Source organism: Falco rusticolus, chromosome 19, assembly GCF_015220075.1.
Source record: "Falco rusticolus isolate bFalRus1 chromosome 19, bFalRus1.pri, whole genome shotgun sequence".
NCBI classification, from domain to species: Eukaryota; Metazoa; Chordata; class Aves; order Falconiformes; family Falconidae; genus Falco; species Falco rusticolus.
The window spans coordinates 81,973-104,581 of record NC_051205.1 but is presented as its reverse complement, the minus strand read 5'-3'; the positions used below and the strand labels follow the sequence as shown (position 1 = coordinate 104,581).

General features: G+C 46.2%; 1 long non-coding RNA gene across 1 annotated transcript; it reads left to right on the top strand.

Annotated features, from left to right (window-relative positions):
* Positions 1-1,579: 1,579 nt before the first annotated feature.
* LOC119159265 lies at positions 1,580-20,579 on the top strand. The gene is made up of 4 exons (XR_005108051.1): positions 1,580-1,703; positions 16,756-16,842; positions 17,984-18,165; positions 20,496-20,579. It is a non-coding gene; the product is annotated as an uncharacterized LOC119159265 (long non-coding RNA).
* The last annotated feature ends 2,030 nt before the right edge of the window (positions 20,580-22,609 follow it).

Sequence of the window (22,609 nt, the reverse complement as noted above, 5' to 3'; positions counted from 1 at the left end):
CTTTAACCTCTGACAGTCTAATGGCCCCATGTTTTCCTGATGGCTTTTTGACATGTTTGTTTTTATACCTTTACTGATTTGCTCCTCAAAACCCCTTTAGGCTTTGCTTAATTAGCCTCACACTGATTTTTAGCATTTGCTTCTATTTAGTGTCACTTGCTGCTGTTTGGTCCTGGCTTCCCCGTGCAATGCTGAATTGAACAGCACTAGGGCTGCTATAATGCAGCATCTCAGCTACTATTGCTTTATGAAGTCACCCCTGTGTGCCACTTAAAACTAAGTCAAGAACAGCCTCCCCACTTCTTCCTGCTCCTCTCCTTGCTCCAAGTGAATGATTGCACAGAGCAGTGTGTCGAACGTGGAGATAGTCTGTCTCTGAACTGTGACCCATTGTGCCGCATGTTTGTATGTGGGTGGTTCAAGTCGCTTACTATCATCCGCTGTCACCGTGCCTTTGCTGGAGTCTCATGCCATTTTGATCCGTCTCATCAAAGAAGTGAGCCTGCCACTTCTCTGCAGCCATCTGGGCAGGGAGATAGAGTCTTGCAGGGATGTGGTTGCATCTGGGCATTCAACTGCTTCTCTTTGCAGCTTGCTTGAGCTATCCTGCAGAGCTTGCAGCCAGATGTTTTGGTATTTCTTTGACTTCTGTAACTCATTTTATATCAAGATCAAGGTCCAGGCAATTCACCTGCATTTGTGTACTGCCTGGATATTTGTAATGCTTGTTACAGACCAGTGCAAGCTTTTATCAAACTCATTAACCTGCAACCAAGCTGATTTTACAGAAATACCCTGTACAGAAATATCTTGTCCTTGATTTGCTTCTGTTAAGGCTTCGGTTGTTACTCCCGAGTCACAGTGCTGTGAGTCAGATCACAGCTCTCCTGTGCAGCAGGAACCAGAACCTGACGGCCATGCTTGGGGATTCCTCCCAGAGCTTGTGTTTCGTATGTTTGGGGGCTATCTCATTTGAAATAATTTTCATCAAAACAGGATTTATTCATGGTTGACTGCAGCGAGCCCAGAGCAGCAGAGAAGAGAGGAGTGGGGAGTGAATACAAGACCCCAGATGTGACAGGGTTGTAGGGTGGGTTCAACCTGCCTTCCACCAGCTGTTGTGTTGCAGCAAGCCCTCAACATCTCATTTATCCAACTCTCAGATGTTTCAGCATTGACCTTTGTTTCTCTAACTTCTAGACCTCATGCTTTATTCAAAGTGCAAAGTCTTAGAATGACCTGTATCGTGGTCTGGCTACATTCAGAATTTGTACCAAAAGCAGAAGTGCCTCTGATGTGCTGTGCAGATGACAAAATGGTTGGAGGGTAGGGCTGGTGATTTGCTAAGCTGGAACAAAATATGTACTTTAATAAGGCTGAATGTAGCCTTAGCTGTTGAGGAACAAAGGATGGATGGCACTGTTCTGAGACACAGTGACCGGAGAAGACTTGGAGGTCACTGGAGTATCAGATAACCTTTATCTACTTTAACTGTTGAATTTCTAAGAGCATTAAGGGCTTACTTAGCCATGGTACCTAAGTGTCTCAGCAAAAAATCCTGCTCTGTTAACAGGTCTTCCAGTCTGGAGGACAGCAGTAACTGGAGCAGGATCCAGTGGCCGGCAGCTGGCAGAGGACAGCTGGGATTTGGAATAAGGTCCTGACCATTGGAGTGACTTCCTGAGGCAGATTAACCCACTCAGGTAATTTTTAAATTACAGGTGGACTTTTCCCACAGTCTATTCACGTTCAGCAGGAATTCAGAGAGCTATCATGGCTGCGCTGCACAGGCTGATGGCCAAAATCCAAATGGCCGTTTCTAATCTACTCTGTGCGGGCTTGGTGACATTTATTAGCTTCTGGCTTGCAGCACAGCTCTGAGCTGACTTCAAATCCTGGCTGGTGGTTTGTGCTTCGTGGGTTGTGCCTGCTACTTCTGCAAGCACTGGTAGGACAGGTACAGCACAGCCTTGAGTCTTCTCTGAGATCTCCCTGTATTCTCTGTTATGGTTTGAACAGTGGCTTTGCCTAGCTTTGGTGTAGAAAATGTTGCATATAGTGTACAAATTTATTCTGGAGGATTTTGTTTTTGCAGTGGAATGAAATTCTCCCCAATTAATGATGTATTGAGTATAAATGGACATGATGTCAAAACAATGCATTTAAATAGCTACAAACAAAACAATACAAAATGCCAGTCACAAAGAAAATGTTCTTTGAAAAACTGGCATAAAAATTAACAGGAAAAGACAAATCCAACAGAGCTTTCTTCTTGGTAACTTCAGAGCAGAATTCAAAAACTCACTTATAAGAAGGTAACACCAGCTCCAGAAACTCCTCTGTTACTGAGAACTAGTCAGTCATCTGAGCATGTAATAAGTGAAATTAATTGTTGGTTACAGTGGTTTAATCCATGAAACATTGACATGTTATAGATCCAGGTTTGCAATCCTTTGCTACTGAAAATGAGATTTTTATTATTGCAGGGAAATGCCTTGAACAACTGGACACAGTTTGAGGCTGGAGAAGCTGCTTCTGTTTGGGGGAGAAAATGAGTTTTAGACACCATAAATGACAATCTATGCAGCAACCTGTGAAAGACCTTACAAGGGAAGAAGTAACTTGATTTATTCCAGAGTAATACACAGAACCTGGATCAATATATCACTATCAAAGATACGCTTTTTTTAATACTAACTGTAATGCACTAAAATTCAACATCCTTGTGACGGGAAAGAGCCAGAAAAGTTGACTGCAGCAGCAGGAATTTGAAAAAGTCTTTAAATGACATAAAAAGAGGAAGCCATTTAAAGGAAATTAAAGGGAACACCTAAATAGGTAAAATCCTTGGCTTTGCCATAGGCAATATTTAAAGCCACTGTGTGAAGGTCTTGAGTCAATGGTCCTCATTCCCTGCTGTCACAGATGTACTGCATGGTGTTGAGGGGTGGGGGGGTGGGTCGGGGGGAACATCTGGAGCAGCTGTTGGGGCTGTGGGAGCGGGTGGACAACCTGAATGGGCAGAACTTGCTCTGTGGCGAGGGACCAGGAGATTCTGAGGGGACTGGGGAGCCAACACACAGCCAGGCTTTGGCAGCAAAGAACCTTTGCGGAGCTGCAGGAGGGTCCCAAGTTCCTTGGAAACCAGGAAGCCACCCAAAGTTGCTGAATGGAAGTTGAAGGACAAGTTGACTCTGCAGGGACACTGGTCTGAGTTTCCCCTGTTTCAAGAGACATTTTGTTCTCATTTGTATTCTGATGCTATATATATTTAGAGGTTAAAAGTCTTCATATGAGGCAAATTTTCAGGAAGACATCCAGGCAGCTTTGTCCTGGGGTGTGCACATGAGGAGCAGTAAGGATGCACAAAGAAAACAGAGCCATTGTGCAGCAGCGAGTTCCTTGTGTTGCTGCTCGCTGCAGTGGTGTCCCAGGAAGGTTCCCTTATCTGCTGTGCAGAGAGAGACAGGGCTGAGGGACTCTGTCAAACTGAAGTGTTGGCAAAGAAGAGGTTTTGGAGCAGATCAATACATTTCCCAGGCTGACTGCAGTCACCCAGTGGTGCTGGAGGCGTGCAGTAGTGAAGCTGTTTAGCTACTGACGGGCTTGTGCTTTAAGGCCTAAACCAGTCTTTGAGGGATGCAGGAATGTGATGTCCATGAGTGAAAGGAGTCCTGGACTCGTTTAGGAAGCAGAGTTAGTGTTGAAACAGCCTCAAATTGTTAAAACCAACATAGAATAATTTTATTAGATGGTTGAATTAATACAGTGTAATGGGGGGAAGAGTTTTATTTGGCTCTTAGAGAAGAAATTCAAAGCTCAGAAGTGTATCCAAGCTCTCTGAAGGTGTGAGCAAGCTGGTGGGCTAGGGCGATGTATGGTTGGTACACTTGTACGCAGAGGTTTGCATCTTTCGAGTGAGTTCCCACATCAGTGACCTACAAGAAAACTAACTTTTCAAGGGGTGAAGAGGCAGGCCCATAGATTAATAGCTGTTTACAGGAGTATTGAGCCCATTTTCACAGCAGCGGTGGATGCCAGTGGCAGTGTACAGAGGTCCATGCTGGTATTTATGCTGATCAGTGCATTCATAGAGGATGCAGAGAAGACTGTGAATAGTGAGCTGGCGAATTTGTAGGGAAAAAAATGATTCAGGAGAGCCAAATCTAGGGCTGAATGCAAGGAGCTGAAGAGGGTCCCATGGTGCTCATGCATAAAATGGCAGATTACGTTCAATTCAAGAACATGTGAAGCTGAATTCAGAGGAAAGAGAGTGGTATGTACAGGGTGTCAATAGTATCTGTGGCAGATGGCAGTAGAGCTGACTGGAGGAGGTACAGAAATTCCGGCAAGGAGGCCAGAGCTGGCTTCTCTATAAAGGGTGGTTTACAGGGCAGCACCCAGCTTGGGGTGGAGCGAATTGAAGGGAATGTAGCAGACATCTGTGGTAGAAAGAGAGAGAGAGAGAAATGCTTTGCCATTTCCCACTGTGTAAGAAGTGGGTGCATGAATGGATGTGATCCGTTCACATCTCTTTATGAATCCACCTTCACATGATGCTGAGGCTTGAAAGCAGAGTGTGTTCAAAATGGGATTAGATGAGTCTGCAGCAAAAATCATGGTCCAGAAAGTTCAGTTTGGGATGGAGACTTCTACATTTCCAGTGATGAGTGAGTTGAAACAGCCTGGTGTGTCCTGTCTGTGGGTGAAGGACTGGCACAAATTCAGTTACATGAAATCATCGTCATGAATCCAGGCATGGATGGGGCACAGTAGCTGGTGGGACTGGAGCGAATGCAGAAAGGTTGCTCAGCATGTCTGTATGGAAGGCCTCTCTACTTGCTGCTGCCAGTGCAAGTGGTCCCCAAAGCCGTATCTCATTGGGATTGGGAATAATGCTGGTTGCTCTGCTTGGTTTTCTGTGTTTCACAGCTTCTCTTGGCTCTGGCCCCTGAAGGCTATGGTGGCATTTCCTACATGAGTAGAGAATCAGTCCTTGAGTGTGAGGGCAGGAACCCTCTCCACGGGGCCTGGGCTCATGCCTCTAGTCTAGTGACAAAGGGGAAAGTAACAAGAATATGACATGTTTTTTCTTGAATGACTGAGTCTGTGACACAAGACAAACGTCAAGCCACTGAACAGGCAAATCCATATCTCAGTTTTGCTTTCCTGTGAAATGAGATGTTTTTTTTTTACATGTCAGCTCTGCTTGTTATAACATCTTCTGCATGGTTAAAGCAGCTACGTCCCCAGCAGTGTGGTTACAGTGTCCTCAGCAAACTTGCCAGAAAAGTAAGACAACAGGGAACTGTCTGGGGACAAAGGTTCTCAGACTTCTCCACTTTTATGAGTCGAAATGACCAAGTGCCCCAGTCCTGGTGATGCTGGTGGCCAGAGTGCTGCCTTGCCAGAGGACAGTACTGTCTCACACTGCAGAGAAATGGCATGTGTGCAAGCTCTGCCCTGTATCTGAGCTGTTGACTCAAGGTTGCCTCCTGCCCAAGTTACAGGCTGGAGCTCTGGAAACAGTAGATCGTAGCATATTACAGATCATCAGCATGATGAACGTCTGCCAGTTTTGCTCTGTGGAAAGTAAGTTCTGCCCTGCAAACCAGAGTGGTATCTCTTGGCCGGATTATAATCTGGGCTGTTGAAAATATAGAAATGTATTAATGCTGTATGTTAAAGCTTCTGTAGGGCATTTGAATTCCTTTGCTGCACAGTCTGATTAAGAGCTAGGCTCAGTCGCACAGCCTGGGAGAAAGTTATGCAGCAGATTGTAGTTCAGGTATATTCTAGATCTCCAAGAACCTTTGGAAATGGGGGAGTGGATTGGCAGGTCTAAATGGCATGTTGGAATCCCAGGCAAGGCAGAAATTCCCTGGGGCACCCTAAGCTGAGTGATGATGTTTGACAGAGGGCTGTAAACTGAAGGAAGTGTGCAGGCTAACCATCCCAGGAAAAACTAGAGAAACCCTGTGGAAAGAAAGGCTGGACCGACAGGCCAATGGTGGTACTGCATCCCTGTGTTGGGTATGCATCACTGAGTTCCTGGCCCCAGTGACAGGCTGGAAGAATATGAGAAACAGCTAAAAAAGAAGACAGTAGAATTTCCTCAAATATATCAGAAACAAGAAGTGTGCCAAGGAGTTGACAGAGCCGGCACACGATCAGAGTATAAAAGGAGCAATTTTTAAAGATGAGCCCATTGCAGAGAAGCTGAAGCCATTATTTGCATTATTGTTGAATACAGAAGAAAACATGGAGATTACCATGCTGTAATTAACCTTTTTGGGGACTTATCAGAGGATATGTTCAAAACTGGAGTGGAGATTATGGATCCAGTTGATGAAATGGGCAGTGATAAACCATCTGGGCTGGTTGTCTTGCTTCAGACATCTTAAGAAAGCCAAGAATGAGACTGCTGAGTTAGAAATGGTGATGTGCAAGTGCTTTCTCAAACCATCTTTGCATCTAAAAGCTGAAGTATGGAAAATTTGAAAAGGAGCTCCAGAAAAGATCTGATTGATTTTCCTTTACCCCATAATACCACAGAATGGTATTTGTAGGTGAATCATGGGGGTAGAGGGAGCGGGGTTCTGGTATGGCAGATGGACAAGAACAATTTATTTAAGAGACTGTACTGGGATTCCCAAAATGCTTTCAACAGCATCCTTCACTAAAGGCTATGAGGAAAATAAGCAGCCATAGGATAAGAAGAAATGTGCTGGAAAGTATAAATAATTGGTTGAAAGGTCAGAAATAAAGTGGGAGTAAAGTCTGTCCTTCTCAGTGGTGGAGACCTGCAGAGACTGTGGGCTCAAGGAGAGACTGGGCAAGTTAATGCAGGAGAGATGAGCTGAGTGTTGCAAATACATAGAAAACACATCTGGCTCAAGGTACTGGGGAGGCATTGTGAAAGGTATCACACGTGCCTGCCTCATTCTCACTGTCTCTGTGCATTTGCCTGTGACCACAGCTGGAATGAGACTAGCAAGTCAGAGAGACTTCTGATCTGATGCAGTACAGCTACTCCTGCCTTGTTTTGGTGCCCTAATTATCAATGACCACAAGTGTTAGTGGGTGGGTAGGGGGGTGGAATTGCTGCAGGACTATTTTCTCATGTATCATACAGAGAAAAAACAGTGGATCAGTAAAAGGGAAATGGTAGCAACTGTTCAGTTGTATGGAGTCTGGTTGGTGAATTGGACTTGCTAAGAACAATGTGTTCATTTTAGCATGGGTAATTGTAAAACAACATTCGGAAAAACAGCACTCACATTTCCACAGCAGGTACTATTGTTTGGAAGAAGACACAGAAGAAAGCTAAGGATCCTGAAGTATAAATGACAAGCACGAGCTTGAGGTGTGAGCTGGTGGCTGAGGATAGAAGGATATTTATGCAAGGAAACCCTGAGTAAGAGCAGAAAGAGGAATTGTCTTTTTGTTCATCCCTATCATACGAATGCTGCATACAGGTAAAGTACTTCCGCGTTTAAAAAGTCTGTTTAGAAACGGCAGAGAAAACAGCCACAAGTAAAATTTAGAGGCTAAAAAGTCTGCTTTTGAGAGAAAGTTCCAAGAGCTCAAAGTGCATTATAAAAGAGACCAAAAAATGATCTGATTTTCATCCGCAGTTCACTGCAAGTGTGGAAGATTTCTTACAGTGGAAGAGAGAATAATCTCAGCTAGATACTGAGTGAGGTCAAGCAGCTGAAGTGAAGCATAGATTCAAACAAGAAAGAGGGTGCAAAATAAGAGCTGTGCAGAGGATTAACCATTGGGATGTTGTGAAGGCTTCTCTGCCATTTAGGATCTTTGCTCCTAAAAAATGTGTAGCCTTCCAGCTGGGAGGGGTGGGCTGTGCTTGGGTGGTCCCTGGCTCAAGTCATTGAGGGTCTGGACTTGGGGCTAAATTATGAGCTTGGTCCTTTGGAGCTCTAGTACCCAGGAATGTGTCAGTAATTCTTGCTGGTGGTCTCAATTTTACTCTGCTATCATGAATGCAGGCTTAGCAGATACCCAGCTGTCCTGAAATTGGTGGGATTAGGGTGGTTCTCTCTCCCTTAGCCTTGGGCTGATCTCATCCTTAGCCATCAGGAATCGCTCTGTGAGTGATAAATGCCAAACAGTTTGCAGAAAAGGCATTTCTTGGAATAGAAACCCCCTCTCCTCTCTCTCATCCCTCCTCTCTGCTCCTTTCAGCTCACATTTTGCCAGAATTCTGCTCTGGCCACAGTTAATGTGTGTGAAATTCAAATGCAAAGAATTTTTTTGAGGAATATAGGCTGTGAAATCAGGCTTATAAATGAGCGCAAACTACACCCTTAACTGTGGAGTCCTTAGATTGGCTTAGAAGGCTGCTAATCCCCATCTGCCATAGAGGTGAATGGCCTGAGGAGGCTTGGAGTGTTCCCATTACAGCTGAGTTTTGTGCTGTCATGTGTTGTAGCGCTGAAATAATTTGCTTCTCCTGTATTAATTACTCGTGCGTCTACCCAACATGTCTAATCCGCTCCTTCACATGAAAAATCCCCCTTGTCCTTGACCATCCCATGTCTTTCTGGAAATATCTGGGCTCACCTAGAACCAGGCTGAGGTCCAGGGTGGTAGACTTCAGCCTGGTCAGTAAGGTGCTTTTCTCTTACCCCTACTGCTTGCTGGTTCCTTGACTCAGGAAGCCAGAGACCTGCAGGGCAGGGGGCTGCGTCAGGAGCATGTTCTGTTTTCAGTGGTTTCACGGTTCTCTACTGCAGTGTATGACTCCTGTGTGAGGTCTCTGCTCCAGGAGGCAGCCACAGCAGGTTGCACCAACCATTCCTGTGTTTAACTCCCTCCAAACTTCTCTGCATGATGCTGAATTTGAAACTGGCATGTACAGCTCAGGAAAGAGCCCCCAGAGCCATTGGTGGTTCTCTGCAATCATCAGCTCTGTATGCAGCAGCAGCTGCCAAAAAACCAACAGCTTATTGGGCATCCTCATGGAGACACCAGGCATAATTTTGCATCTCTCTTTGTGTAGCTCTGCTCTCTGCACCTCAAGTTAGAGGTGCAGAGAAGCAGCTAAAATGGTCAAGGGGATGAAACAGCCGCCTTACGAGACCAAAAAGACCTGGACTCCAGTTTGCAGAGTAGAAGGTGGTAGGGGGGATGTGGCTGAGGTTCATAAAATCATGGAGTTGGTGAGTAAGATGAAGGCAGAGCTGTTATTCATCAAATCCCACAGTACTAGAACTATGTGCACTTGATGAATCTAGGAGTGCAGTTTAAGGCAGATAAAAGAAAGTTCATCTTTACACAGCAGCAGCTAAAAGTGAGGAAGTTGCTGCTGAAGGAGGCAGTAACAGCAGGCTCAGAAAACTTCAGAGGCAACAGGTCCATCAGCAGAGACTGAAGGCAGCAGTCAGGGACATCTCCTCTAACATCCCTGATACAACAGCTGTGGATACTGGGGAAGAGCAAGGAGGATGCCTACAGAGTGGCCAGGCTTGTGTGCATCCTAAAGAGCAAATCCTTTTACTTCTGCCAGAGGCAGAGTCCTAGGCTAGGTGAACATCTCTGATGGACATGGAGGAGCTCCGAAGGTTGGAGCTGTAAGGCACAGAAGGGCTGGCGCAGCCACTCTGTTTAGTTTGCTTTCAGGGTTGTGCTAGCCTCAGCTGAGGGATCAGGCAGAGTATGTGCCTCTCAGAGGGTGTTGTGAGCAGAGTTGCAACTGGCAGCCCGAGAAAGGGGAACTCTGCAGCTGCTGTGGCACTGCCCTGGAAAGCCATTTCTCCTTTTGTACCAAAGGACTTGCAAGTATTTCTGTCATGGGACTGCTCAGACACTGTCACGGAGGAAAAGCAAGATTTGTTTGAAATACTGTGCTTTTAACAAAATACCCTGGCCCCAAGATGAGGACAAACATTGTTTTCTTGTTGGAGCAGACACAGCTGGGAAGCTAGAACCAAAATACTCACCAGTGAATACAACTTCAGATTCTTGCTTTTTGAAAGTTGATTTTAAGGCTACCTTTTTAGATGTTAAACTTCTGTGGGGAAATAAAATCGTTTGGGAGAGCTACGGCAGTTTCCCGTACTGTGTTTCAGTGTGAGCTGCTCTGTGCTGGAGGGAAAGACTTACCCGCTCAGCCCCGAGCAGCATCCTCGCTCTGGTCTTCTGGGACCTCACAGCACTGTGAGGATTTGGCCTGTCTCCAGAGCTGAAATCAGCTATGTAGGCAGCAAGTGTGCATGTGTGTGCATTTGAGTGGGATGTTCTTCGGCTCCCACATTTGGCTTCTCTGGGTAGATTTATGCTGCAAAATGTTTCTTTAATACATTTGCCAAGCATGTCCCAGGATGGTAGACCATTACCTGTAGCCTTCCCCTGTGCACGCAACAGCAGCCAGCAAAAAAAGGCCTTTTCACCACAGCTCATGGTGTTTGAGATGGCTCCTTCACTGTGCTGGCAGCAGCTCTCTGCTGCTAGTATAATGGCCTTTTCTGGGATTTTGCTGGGATAACCCATCACTCCTCTGTGGGCAACACTACAGAGAGAGGCTGAAAGCAAAGAGAGAGGACACAGAGAGGAGGGAGTACATCAGGAACTGCATTTGCTTTGTAGATTTTACTGCTTTTTAATGTGTCCCTGCAAGCAGGAGTCTCTGCCCCTCCTTCAGACCCCACGGACCTGCTGTCCTCAGGAGCTGGCCGGAGTGGGTTTGTGGTTGTAAGGTGACATGGTCTGAGAAATTACTCCTGCAATTACTGCAAAATCACTATTTTTTGCCACTTATTTTTCATATTTGCCAGTTCCCCACAGGGGAGGGTCTTTGTGGCATATCTACCGCTGTTCCAAGGGCAGTGCAGGACCAGCTCTTCCATTCACAGCACTGTTCTGGCCCAGCTTGAGCACCAGTGCCTACAGCATTTGCTCGCTCCATCTTTGTCCGTATCACCATTGCCTACCCAGTTCTTCCCGGTAAGATGCTCTCTAAAGCATGTGGTATGAATCAGCCTTTACAGCTTGCTACCACCTGGCAGACTGCAAGGGGTGCAGGGTCTAGGGAGAGGACTGGGCTCTCTGTCGGCTCGTTCTCTGACACTGGTGAGTGCAAGAGCTTTTTATTCTGTATTGTGGTCCCCACAGTCTATGTGGCCCACAACAGCAAGTTTGGCCGTTGTTAATGATGCTATTGTCACTACCTGAACTATGTATAACTCACACTTTAAATTGCATCTCGTATCTGCTACATTCTGCATTGAACTGCACATCAGGGATTGCATAAAACCAAGGGAGAACAGCACATGTGCGTGTGCATACGTGTGCCTGTGCACACTGCAGAAACCTGAGGTGGAAATGTGATGCAGAATCCTGTCGTGATAACTTGCCCTCTATACGGGAGGGAGCAAGAGGGGGTGTGTTTGATTGCCTAAGTAGAAAGGCTGCACGGGCAGCCTTTGTTTCGGAAGTTATGTAAGGAGATTTTGCGTGCTGCTTAAGTGTTTGGCTGACTGCTTTGTCCTAATAGAAGTGCTTGCACATTCTCCCATTGCACAAGCTCTCAGGAGACGTCTGGGAGTTCGGGATGCAGTGCCGAGCTGGAGAGTGTAGGCCTGCTATTGACTGATGATGGTGGAAAGACAGGGTTCCCATCTGCGTGTTGACTCTGGCTGGGTGAGCCTGCTAGCCCAGCACTGGGAGCTCCTGGGGATGGACCTTTCTTCTTGAAGATAAGACCTTCCTGGGATAACTCAGGTCTGGTCCATAGCTATAGCTGACATGATGAACATGTCAGGACACGTTCATCAAAGATTGTGCTTTTACTCAATACCCACCTCTGGAGCTCCTGAGGCTTTGGACAAGTGCCCCTCCTCCCTGGAGGATGCCTGGTAACTGCTTTTCTTTCCTGAACTGTCATCCCTGCACTGTCCAAAATCTAACCATTGCTGCTGAACACATCAAGGACAAAAGGCAGAGTTATGAATCCACTCTAGCACAGAGATAAGACTCAGTATAATTAGAAACTTTTTATGTGGAGAAATTAATCAAAGCCTCTTCTACTCTTGGGACATTTTAACTCTTCACAGCTTCTATTATTAGTTGTAGAACCATTTTTTCCTCAGTTTTTCAAGCTAGAGAACCTGCAATAAGAAAGAAGTCTACACTGAACTGATGCCGCTGAGCTCCTTGACCCCATCAATAAGTGAGTGATGGTGGAGCATGGCACACATCTAGGGACATCTCTGGGCTGTCATGTGGAGCACTGGAAAGCAACTCTAAGACTGCAAAGCAAATATGTCATTTGGCCTTGTGGGTGGTCAGGGCTTTCAGTCCTGATAACCAGCTACAGCACTTTGACAGTCAAGGAACCAAACTGGGAGCACTGGATTTTATTAGTTTCCCAATAATATTCCTGTTGTCTTTATTGCAGAAGGCCAGGGGTTTGCATTGACCAGACAGCGTGGAGTCTCAGGTCTTTGGGCTTCAGCTGGTTTTAGCTGCATTTAACAGTTGCCTGTTGGTCAGTAACTGTTGCCCAACCTGTCGCAGATTGAGCTCTGTGAACACATGTTAAAGGACTGGTGAACCAAGGCATTGCTGTGTAGCAAACAACAGTCCCTTAAGTTAAGTGAAGCTGGAGGAGGCTACTGGGCAACTTCCAAACTTCAGCTGGGAACCAGCAAGAAGGCAGCGTTAGCAAAACACATGAAAATGAATCCAAGTGTGTGCAAGACTGAGGAAGAAGAAATCGCTACTGTGAATGGCAGACTCTTCTTGGCAATGACTTCAGGGTGCTGATGACTTGTCGTAACCCTGTTCTGCTTGAGGAAGACTTGACCTTTCCCCTGTGTGGAGTTACCAGTGGCAAATTGTGCCTGACCAATTTGATTGCCTTGTGTGACAAGACAACGGACAAGAGCAATGGATAGTGCATGCCTTGGCTTTAGCAAGGTTTTTAACATGGTCTCTCAATTTACAAGATATAGGACTCCAGTGGAAAACTGGCTAGACTAGCAACTCACAGAGTTGCAGTCAGCAATACGAAGTCCAACTGGTGGCCAGCTACTAGTGGTTTCCTTTTGGGACCCTGCATCCCCTCTACTCCAGCACTGGTGAGGCCACATCTAGTATTCCATTTTGGGCTCCCCAGTTGAAGAGATAGATCAGCATACTGGAGAAAGTCCTGAGGAGGGCCACAAAGATAGCTGGGGGTTTAAGCATACAGCAGATGAGGAGAGGCTACGAGAAGGCGAAGGGGGATCTCACTGCTGTTTCCTGCTACCTAATAGATAGTCACAGAGAGGAAACCAGAATCTTGAAAGACAACAGGTAACAATCATAATTTGGAACAGCAGAACTTCTGGTTGGTCATAAGGGAACAGTCTTCCCCATGAGGGTGGTGGAACAGTGGGGCAGGGGCCAAAGAGGTGGTAGGATCTCCATCTGAGGAGGTATTCCACACTTGATTGCAGAAGGCCTTGAGTGATGTAATTCAGCCAGGAGGGCAGCTCTGATCAGTGGTTGAATAAGAGACCTCCAGGGTCCACACCAACCAAAACCTTTTTGTGATTATTGTATTGGCACACTTCAGTGGAGAGTATAGCAGAACATGACACATCCCTCTTGTTTTTGAAAGCTCAGATACTCAATAAAAACCTTACCCTGTTATGACCATCTTGGGAGGGTTAAGACAAGAACAGAGATCTTAGGAAATACCAGAAATAAGATAACTTTGTCTTTGCCTGTGGCAAACAAACTGTACTATTCATGCTCTGATTTCCTGGACAACTTGGTTTTCTTCTGAGAACACCTGCTGCACTCAGAGCACCATATAGTGAGTGACGGGGGTCTAGCTGGGCAGGACCACAGCTGCATGAGCAGCATGAGTGCTGAACAAAGTTCAGTGCTGCTGCATGTCCAAGGAATGTCTTCAAGAAAGGCATGTCTGGGAGCCAGGCTGAAAGGGGAGAATACGTCTCATGTCATAGGGCACTGTGAGAATTCATAACCTCCCTGATATTTCTGAGAATTACTTCTCTGGCTGATGAGTGCAACAGATAAATGCAAGAGGAAGCAAAAGATTCCCTATTCAGAGTAGGGTTTGATGTGTTGTAAACAAGCCCTGAGGCTGTACACTGACTGATGAAGATACAAACTGCACTGAACAGTGCAGGAACGCAGCACAAAACAATGTAATGTGTAGCTGTCCGGAAAAGGCTAGTTAATCTGCCTGGAAATAAAGATGTGGAGCACAGACAGTGCACCATGTCAGCGTGAAATTGGTGAGGACTGCAGGTGCTGAGCTCCACGAAGGAGCCAGTGCAGCTGAATGAAAGGTGCATGGGGCAGAATGGACAGAGACTGCTCAGAGCAAACTGGCTGCAAAGTCCTGGCCTGGGAGGCAGGCTTGGGACCTGGGAAAGAGTGGGGTCAGTGAGACAGACCCACCCAGGAACTGCAACTGCTGAGCACTTCATTGGCACAAGGGTACTCAGAAATGCTGCAAATGGAGGCATCATGCAGGAGTGGTTCCTCCAATCTGAGCTGCAAGCATCAGGGAGTTTTGATGCATTATCAAAAGAATCTGTCGTGCCTGGGAAATGCAGCAGTGGTGGTTTGGGTGTGACCCTGCCTTGAAAGAAGTCTGGGAGGGATGGTCATCCTTTATATGCTGTATTCAAACCTAGAAAAATAAGGGAACAAATACTGATACAAGCACATGGGCCCCGTCTGGCTGTTGCGACAGAGGTTATACCTGTCCAGGGCTCATCCTTCTCCACAGGACCATGGGAGACTGCTGTGCTCCAGGGCTGACTGGAGAGCACTGACTCTCCTTGGAAAGTGGAAATCACCGTTGTTTTTTCTACGTTTTGTCAGGTTGTGGAAAGATGCTTCAAGTTTATGCCAGGCCACTGTGTGAGTTGCTCTCTGTATCTGTGCTGCCTGCCGCCGCCACCCCCCCTCCCCGTTCCCCTTCTGCATCAGGGAATAACACAGAAATGTGTTAGACCGAGGACAGACCCACTGAGTTTCCTTATTCATTTGGTAAGGCCTGGTAGTACACCTGTACTGAATGAGATTAATTAGCTGTTAATCTTTCCTAGTTCTTCTGTATCAGCCCTCCTAGGACTTCTGGATATGGTCTCGGATGCCAGGACTGTCTGCTGCCGGTGCTGCACAGCTCCGCTGGTACTCTGAACAGTGCTGAAGGTTCATACCAGCAGCAGATGCTGACCATCCAGGCGCAGGTTATTGTTTATATCAGCTAAATTACCCAGTGACCCAGGCCTGCTCCCTGCTGCACTGCCCAGCAGTCCTACCTATTTACCATTTAACTCTGAAACTGCAATAACGAGATTACTTGATATAAAGCAAAGCTTCACCAGCTTTCCTGCTCTGGCTCTCCTCCTCATGTTCTACACAGAGGGCTCTCTCCCAGGAGGAGTCAGCAGTGGATTTGCTGCTAGAGATTGCGCTTGCTCTGGCTTTACCTCTATCCTTCAAAGAGAATCACTGCAAGGAAGGAAGAGCTGTTAGTTTAATCAGACTGTTTATCCCTTCAAAGTGAGCAGTTCACTTGGAATAAGTAGGGGAGCTCAGTGGGCTCAGCTAACAGCAGCTTATCCTGCCAATTTGTGCTTCCAGAGACAGCTGCTTCCTTCTCCTGAAGGTGCAGGGCATGTGGTGGATGAGAGGTACTCTTGGTCCAAACAAACAGGACAGGGGTGTAGCTGTTGTCAGTGCAAAAATGCAGTTATAGAGGAGCCTGGAGCTGTGAGAGCATGTGGGAGAAATGTATTAACAGGCTGGGCTAGGCAATGAGCATCTGTGGGATTGACATCCATCAGGTTTTATGGACTGGGACTCGTGGGCTCTCACGGGGAAGGGGCTGTAAGGGGCTGCAGCAGTGAGATCAGCTGCAGTGGGCAAGCTGTGTCTGGTGCCTCTGGTCTGACAGAAGTGGGTTTTGGAGAAGGGCTCGTGGCTCTGTCATGCACAAGGACAGATTACACTCATATTTACTCTCCCAACAAGAGATCAACTCTTTCTGCTTGGGAACATGGTGTGAGTGGTAGGCTAAGCAGGAGTGAGTGAGTGAGTGAGTGATGTGGCCAGCCTTGTTCACAACAGCACCTGTACTTTGTCCTGTACTAGCAGAGCCCTGATCATCCCCTCCCTAATTCCTGTCTGTATGACTGAGCAAAAAACCCCAAAAAACTCTTGGTGGATGGTGATTTGGCTGCAGCTGGATTTACCCAGGGTTTTGAGAATATGAAAAGGGGCCAGTATGCCAACCTCACCCTGCTCCAAGTGCTCCTGAGTGCAAAGATGGCAGATCTTGCTAGAGCAGAAGTGTATAATACAGCCTGTGCCATCTTGTGCTGCTCTTTGACCCATAGCCCCAAAGACTGGGTCAGCTTTCTCTGGATGTGTCCTAATGCGTGGATAAAACAGGATTTTAACTCTTACCTGCTACCAGTTACTCAAGGCCTGTGAGGGAGGTTATTCTGCTGGATTAGAGCAAATGGACTGAGCAGCTAGGGATACATCCAGACAACAGCTGCTACCTGGTAGAGGAGAAAAATGTGGAAGTTTGATAATCAAGGGTAAGGTTGGGGAAGGCAGTAGGACCTGCCTCAAGGGAGGCACTTGGTCAGCCTGTCTTCCTTGCCCTGTAGTGATGGAGTCAAGGTGCTGCAGTTAAGTTGCTGATGCTGGCACCTGCACAGGTTCTTGTATATTAACTGCACTGTTGTTCTGTTGCAGGCATGTGTGAAAAATTACCCTGCTGAAACTACACTAATCACAGCATATATACTTGCAAGCACAGGATGCAAACTGTGACCCTGCCAGGTATGGGCATGCTGCAATTCTCTCACACTTGATTATGACTATCTAGTGTATGCACAATAGCACCACCAGTGAACCCCATTTATATTATGCTGGCACTTTAGTGTATTAGGTGCTGCACAAAGAAGCAAAAATGCTCCTTTCCCAAAAGCAGCAGCTCAGAGGCCAAGTGTGGGACTGGGGCTCTGGGCGCATCTGTAACTTGCTCTCTGTGTCTCTTTGGATTTTATGCAATTTGTGCTATACAGAACATTAACGCAAATGTGTTGATCAAATCTCTGTGACTAACTAGAAATTGAGATTTTATTTCTCCCTTCTATCCAGTAAGAGGTAATAGACACCATGCCCAAAGCTTATTAGGGATCCAGCTTGCACCTGTATAACCCTTGGTGTGTTCCTGAAGAGTGTGTGTTGATGATGAACTTCTGATTTTTTATAAACCTCCTATTTACAAACTAATTCTTGAGCACAGACACAGGCTGATCTGAGAAAGCAGCACTGACACATACCTTTAAAATCCATTATATTTTTGGTAAATCTACTGCTCTCTCTGGCCTCGGTATTAGGAAAGACTCCATGTCAGAAAGCCTATCAATGGTAAAATTAAGAAATGAAACCATTATCCCTTTTATTATCTGAGATTGTTTGCAGTTACTACCATCCTTTTAACTTGAGGTCTGAACTAGTGGGCAGGTATTTACCCCTAGGCAGGGTGCCACCACCTTCCTCACCAGATATCTTATTGCATGCTTGTGGAAGAGTTGTGACAGAAACAAGGCATGTCCTGCGGGAGGGTCACCCGGTGAGTGCTGGGTATAGCTCTTGGGGCAGACTCTGGATGGGGAGAGCTTTGCTGGTGGCTGTTGGATTTGTCATTCATCTGTCATTAACCAACAGCTTTTGAAGGCCATAGCAAGAACCTGGGCAGGGGACAGTGTGGTAATCTAGCACCTGCTCTTGCTAGCAGTGATGTCCTTGTGTTTTCTTTGCTCTGCCTGGGCTTGCTGAGAAGCCTGGACAGGGTCTCATCTAGCAAAGCAGTTGTCCATTTGTTGATGTTTCCATGTGAATTACCCACTGCCTGTGGTCGCAAGATCCTGGAGTTTCATCTGGCCATATTCCCTGGCACCTTTTTTTGTTCCAGGAGAATAAATTTCCACCGGTGCCTGTAACTGCATTAATTACTGAGCATACCTGGAGGAGCTTGTGTGAGCTGACCAGTTCTTCCCTGAGGCCATCTGGGAATCAGAAACAAGGCTGCCTGGAGTCCCTGTGCCCTGAAAAGCTGGATTCCCTAGGAGCGTGCCTAATCAGAGCAACGGGAAGGTGAGATAAACGTGTGCAATATCCCAGAGCTTTGATATTTGCCCAGGAAATGGGATACCTGCAGGCCTCTTTCTGCCTATGGGAGATGTGAACATCCATCTGGCACTGCATCATGCCATGTGAACATGCCCACAGGTAACTCTGAAGTTTGTTCAGTCCCCGCTGAGAACATGCCTGGCCCAGACATGGATACCATTCAGTGCTGAATGCTCTAGCATCAAGTCAAGCTCGTGTACTAATGTATACAGATGGAGAAACCCATGGCTGGCTCTGCTAAATGACACTGCGGGGCTGTTAGCAACTGCTTCTTCCTGTAAAACTCAGAGCCTGAAAGACTAGGGGTACCTGGTTGCAGTGCTGGAAGCAGCAGCTGTGTATCACATTCTCACAGGCCCCTGCCAGTCCCTACTTGTGAAGGTGACACAAGAAAACACTTCAAAGCTACCCTGGTGGAGCTCCCAGTAACCTGGTGTGGTATGCCTGTATGGGGTGAGGTGGGGTTTGCTTGCCTAGACAGAGATGTCCAGGGATGTGAGAGATTCTGGAGTACATAAGAATTCACTCCAGGGGTGGAGGTTGTGACACAGGAGGACCTACTGGAGTCCCATGCCCTTCTGGAATGACAGCTGGAGACAAAGGTGGGTCTCCAGGGCATCTCAAATGGCACCAGAGACCTGCGTGGGCAACTGAATCCTTATTCTGGTTGTAAAGCAGACACTAGCTTCACTTGAATCTCTCTCCAGACCTTGCCCTGTTTGCTCACCTTAATACCAGTCTCTAAGTACTATCTTGGATTCCCCAAGGTGCCCCACCTGGACAAGTCTCCCATGGACCCTGTGTTTGATCTGTCAGCATTGTGTGGATGTCTGGAATACCTCGAGGTATCCAAAGCAGCACTGTGAGTCAACATGTACAGTTGAATCCTGTTCCATTGACTGTCGTAGGAAGCTGTACATCCTGCTCCCTTGTAGGCAAACAGACTGGAGCTGAACCTCCCAATGGGCTCTCCCTGGCTGGATGTGATCTCTGGTTCTAAATGGAGTCTGAGGTGGCAGCTGAGATGGTGGTGCTGGCACTGGGTATGTCCGTGATCAGGCGAGATGTATCTTAGAGATGAGATTTAGGACTGTGTCTGTTTTACTTGCTTGTATCCATTCGAGAGCTGTGTCTTGCAGGGTGCTTTGGTCACCTCCTGGTGCTAGCATGTTTTCAGTGCAAGTTGAGACCTGTGGGTTGTGATGCTTCCAGTTCATTTTACAGGGGTGATGTTGATTTTACCATTTGAGTTTCCTGGTCATAATGTCATGTGGGACAAATGATACACTCTTCACATTCAATTATAATTAAATTATTAATTTATCTATCACCCAGATTCATCATTCTATCAAGATAAAAAGGTTATGCTGATAAAGTATATTTTCTGTGAACTCCTGTAAAGCAGCCAGCTATTCCCTGCCCGACTGACAGGCCTGTAATTACTCAAGTCTTCTCATTTACCTTTCTAAATGTACAAAGAATTACCATTTTTTTCCTGTCTGCTGGACCTCCTGGCTCTGTTCTCGCTTCCTTACTTCTAGCCATAGGTCTGCCTTGGCCAACTCTCATACTAGCAGACCCAGGCGGTCTGCACAGCTTTTTGTCTTTGGTCAGGGCAGGAGCTCTTGGTTATCTCCAAGATTTCTTCCTGTAAGGGAGTCATGTTTCTGCCTGTCCTGAAAGGTGGGAAGCCACCCCTGGGTTTGTTCTTCCTTTTCTGTGAAGCAAGGTGTGACCTCCTTACTGATAGCAGTATTTGCAAGGAGATCTGGGTCACTAGATCAGTCTAAAGGGAGCTTGCAATGATTTTGTGGCATCTTTTGTTGAGGAGAAAACAGGTCTTTGATCTCACAATGATCTTGTGAAGTCTGAGAAGTTTTCCAACCCTGCACACAGGCAGAGTGTGGTGTCCATCCATGCTAATGAGGTGATACTCCCTGGCTGGTGCTCACACATCAGTCCTTCTGGCAAGCCTACCTCAGTTTCTCTTGTGCATTGTGCATGGCCACTCCTCATGTTTTGGTCTGGCCAGCTCCTTGGGTGTTTTCTCGGTTATGATCTGGGGAAGCAAGAAGCCTGGAATGGGAAATCTGGGAATCCAGCTCACAGTCTCAGGCTCTCTTGGATCAAATTTTTCTCCCTGCAAGCTTAGTGAACCCTTTGCTAGGATTAACAAGCAAACCCAGGTCCGTGCCCAAGTCCCAACCCACGTGTATCTTTGGCTGCTGACTCTTCTCACCTCACTTACTGTGTGTGTGATCCTTGATCCTCTGACCTGCCTCTTTCCCAAGTAGCTCCATGGAGATCTGCTGCTGAATGGAGACCCTCTCTGCGCTTGCCACTAGTGGACATGCAACCAAGGAATCAGAGCAGCACAAATGGCAAGTTTAACCAACTCATTACCCTTCAGTATACCACAAATAGAACAATTGGCTTTAGACCCCTCTCAAAACCTCTGCTGTCTTCCTGACAGAAGGGTCACAGCGTTTAATGCTGTGTGCATAAGCATTAGGCAGCACTGGGGAACTGGAAACCACAAATACTTTCTCCTCAGGCAAACACGATAAATGTGTTTTTACATAAAAATGGAATTGGGGAAAAGATAATGAGTGTAAAATACCAACTCTAGAGGCTCTGATATGAAGGGAAGCACGGAGTATCGGGAACAGATGGATTTGAAAGCTTGAAAGACTCATCAGAGCAGTTCCAGCTGCCTGAACTCATAAGGCAAAAAGGAAAAGATGGCCAGAAAACATCACCAGCCTTAAGACATGGGCAGTTGTGGTGTTGGCAGGAGTTTTACCCGACATGCTTCTGCAGCATCCTAGAAGGAATTAGCAGCTATTTGACTAATGGGGTCTGGTTGATAGTGGATATTTGGATTTACAAAAAGTGTGGGAAAAGCCCTTCTATGACAGCTCTGAAAGGAATTTAGTGGTCAGAGCTTAAGGGGACAGTACTTGCAGGGACTAATGGCCTGTTAAAGGGTGGAGACCAAAGACTAGAACACGTGTTTGGCTTTCATGGAGAAGGGGAAATAAGTGTTCAGTGGTGTGAAGATCCGTGTTGGAGCTGGCAGTGCTCAACATATTCACAAGAAAAGGAGATAATTGTGAGTGGCAGTATTTTTCATTAGTGCAATATTGTTTAGGATAGTAAAATCTAAAGCTGTCTGTGCAGCCCTGTGCCAGCTCCGATGTCCTTGGCTACTCTAAAAAGAGACCCTGCAGGTCTTATGGCTGTTTGTTGTTCTTGGCCTCACTCGATGCCCTGGCATCCAGTGCCCCAAATTTAGCATCACAGAACAAAAAGTCACTGTAAGGAGATCTGTAAGGAGACAAGGACCTGTAGGAAACAGAGTCCTCGCCACGTGTATTTGGCTTTGCTAGGGTGCCTCACGTTTGCTCCAGAGAAAATTTGCCAGGACCGATATTCAGCAGTAGCTGCAGAATTGGCTCAGGGTGTCTTTAAATACACTGATATGCACCAGATGCTCAATTAAAAAAAATAAAAGTCTTTAAGGCTATTTAAATTTGTGCTGAGGGTAGCATGCAGCATCTGGGTCTACTGGTCTGTGAACAGATCCAGAGCTGGCCCTGTAGCCTTCGATAGGCCTCTTGCACTGCCACCATAACCATAAATGTTAACAATTCTCTCTCTCTAGGGGATAGAGTAATTTTTTTTTGTATTGCATTTCATATTTAATACACCTTAAAGGCTAAGAAGTATGTCAGCACCTTAATACTGCAATGTACTCTAGGACTAAATGTGATAGATACCATGAATGATACTTGGACTGCATCCCAGTCCGCACCCTGCACCTTTTCCCTGTGTGTTTTAGGGAATTTATTCCCAGGATCTTAAAGATGAAGAATGCCTCTTAAACAAGAGGCACAAGAATGTCTTTGAAATGGGTTGCAGGTTTAACGTTTGGGAGGAATGCTTAATTTGGACTCCCTAAGATATCTGTGATCAGATAAATGGTGAGGGGCTGAAGCAAGAAGGGACACAAATGCTTGACCAAAAGTTTGAGAAAGCTTAAAAAAAAATCTCCTCAAACCAGCAAAATAGACAAATTTGAGAGGGGAAAAAAAAAGTCAAGAAACCAAACAAGAGGGTCCCATTCAGTGACATATGAATTTGCCAAAACTGCAATAAATAGACAGGCAGATCTGAAGTGTGAAGTGTGGAGGTGTACTCCCGCTTGTAATTATACAGAAACAAACACACGTTGTCATCTTTGTGGGGGAAAGGGTCCTTACAAAATGCCTAGCATCCACCTTGTTGCTGAGATTAATACAATGGATATTTACATGTTAATGCAACACATCTTTTCTCAGACCATTGTAATGTCATTAAAAATAAGTAAATGCATTCAAAGGATTATTGAAAGGAAAATTACTAGTAG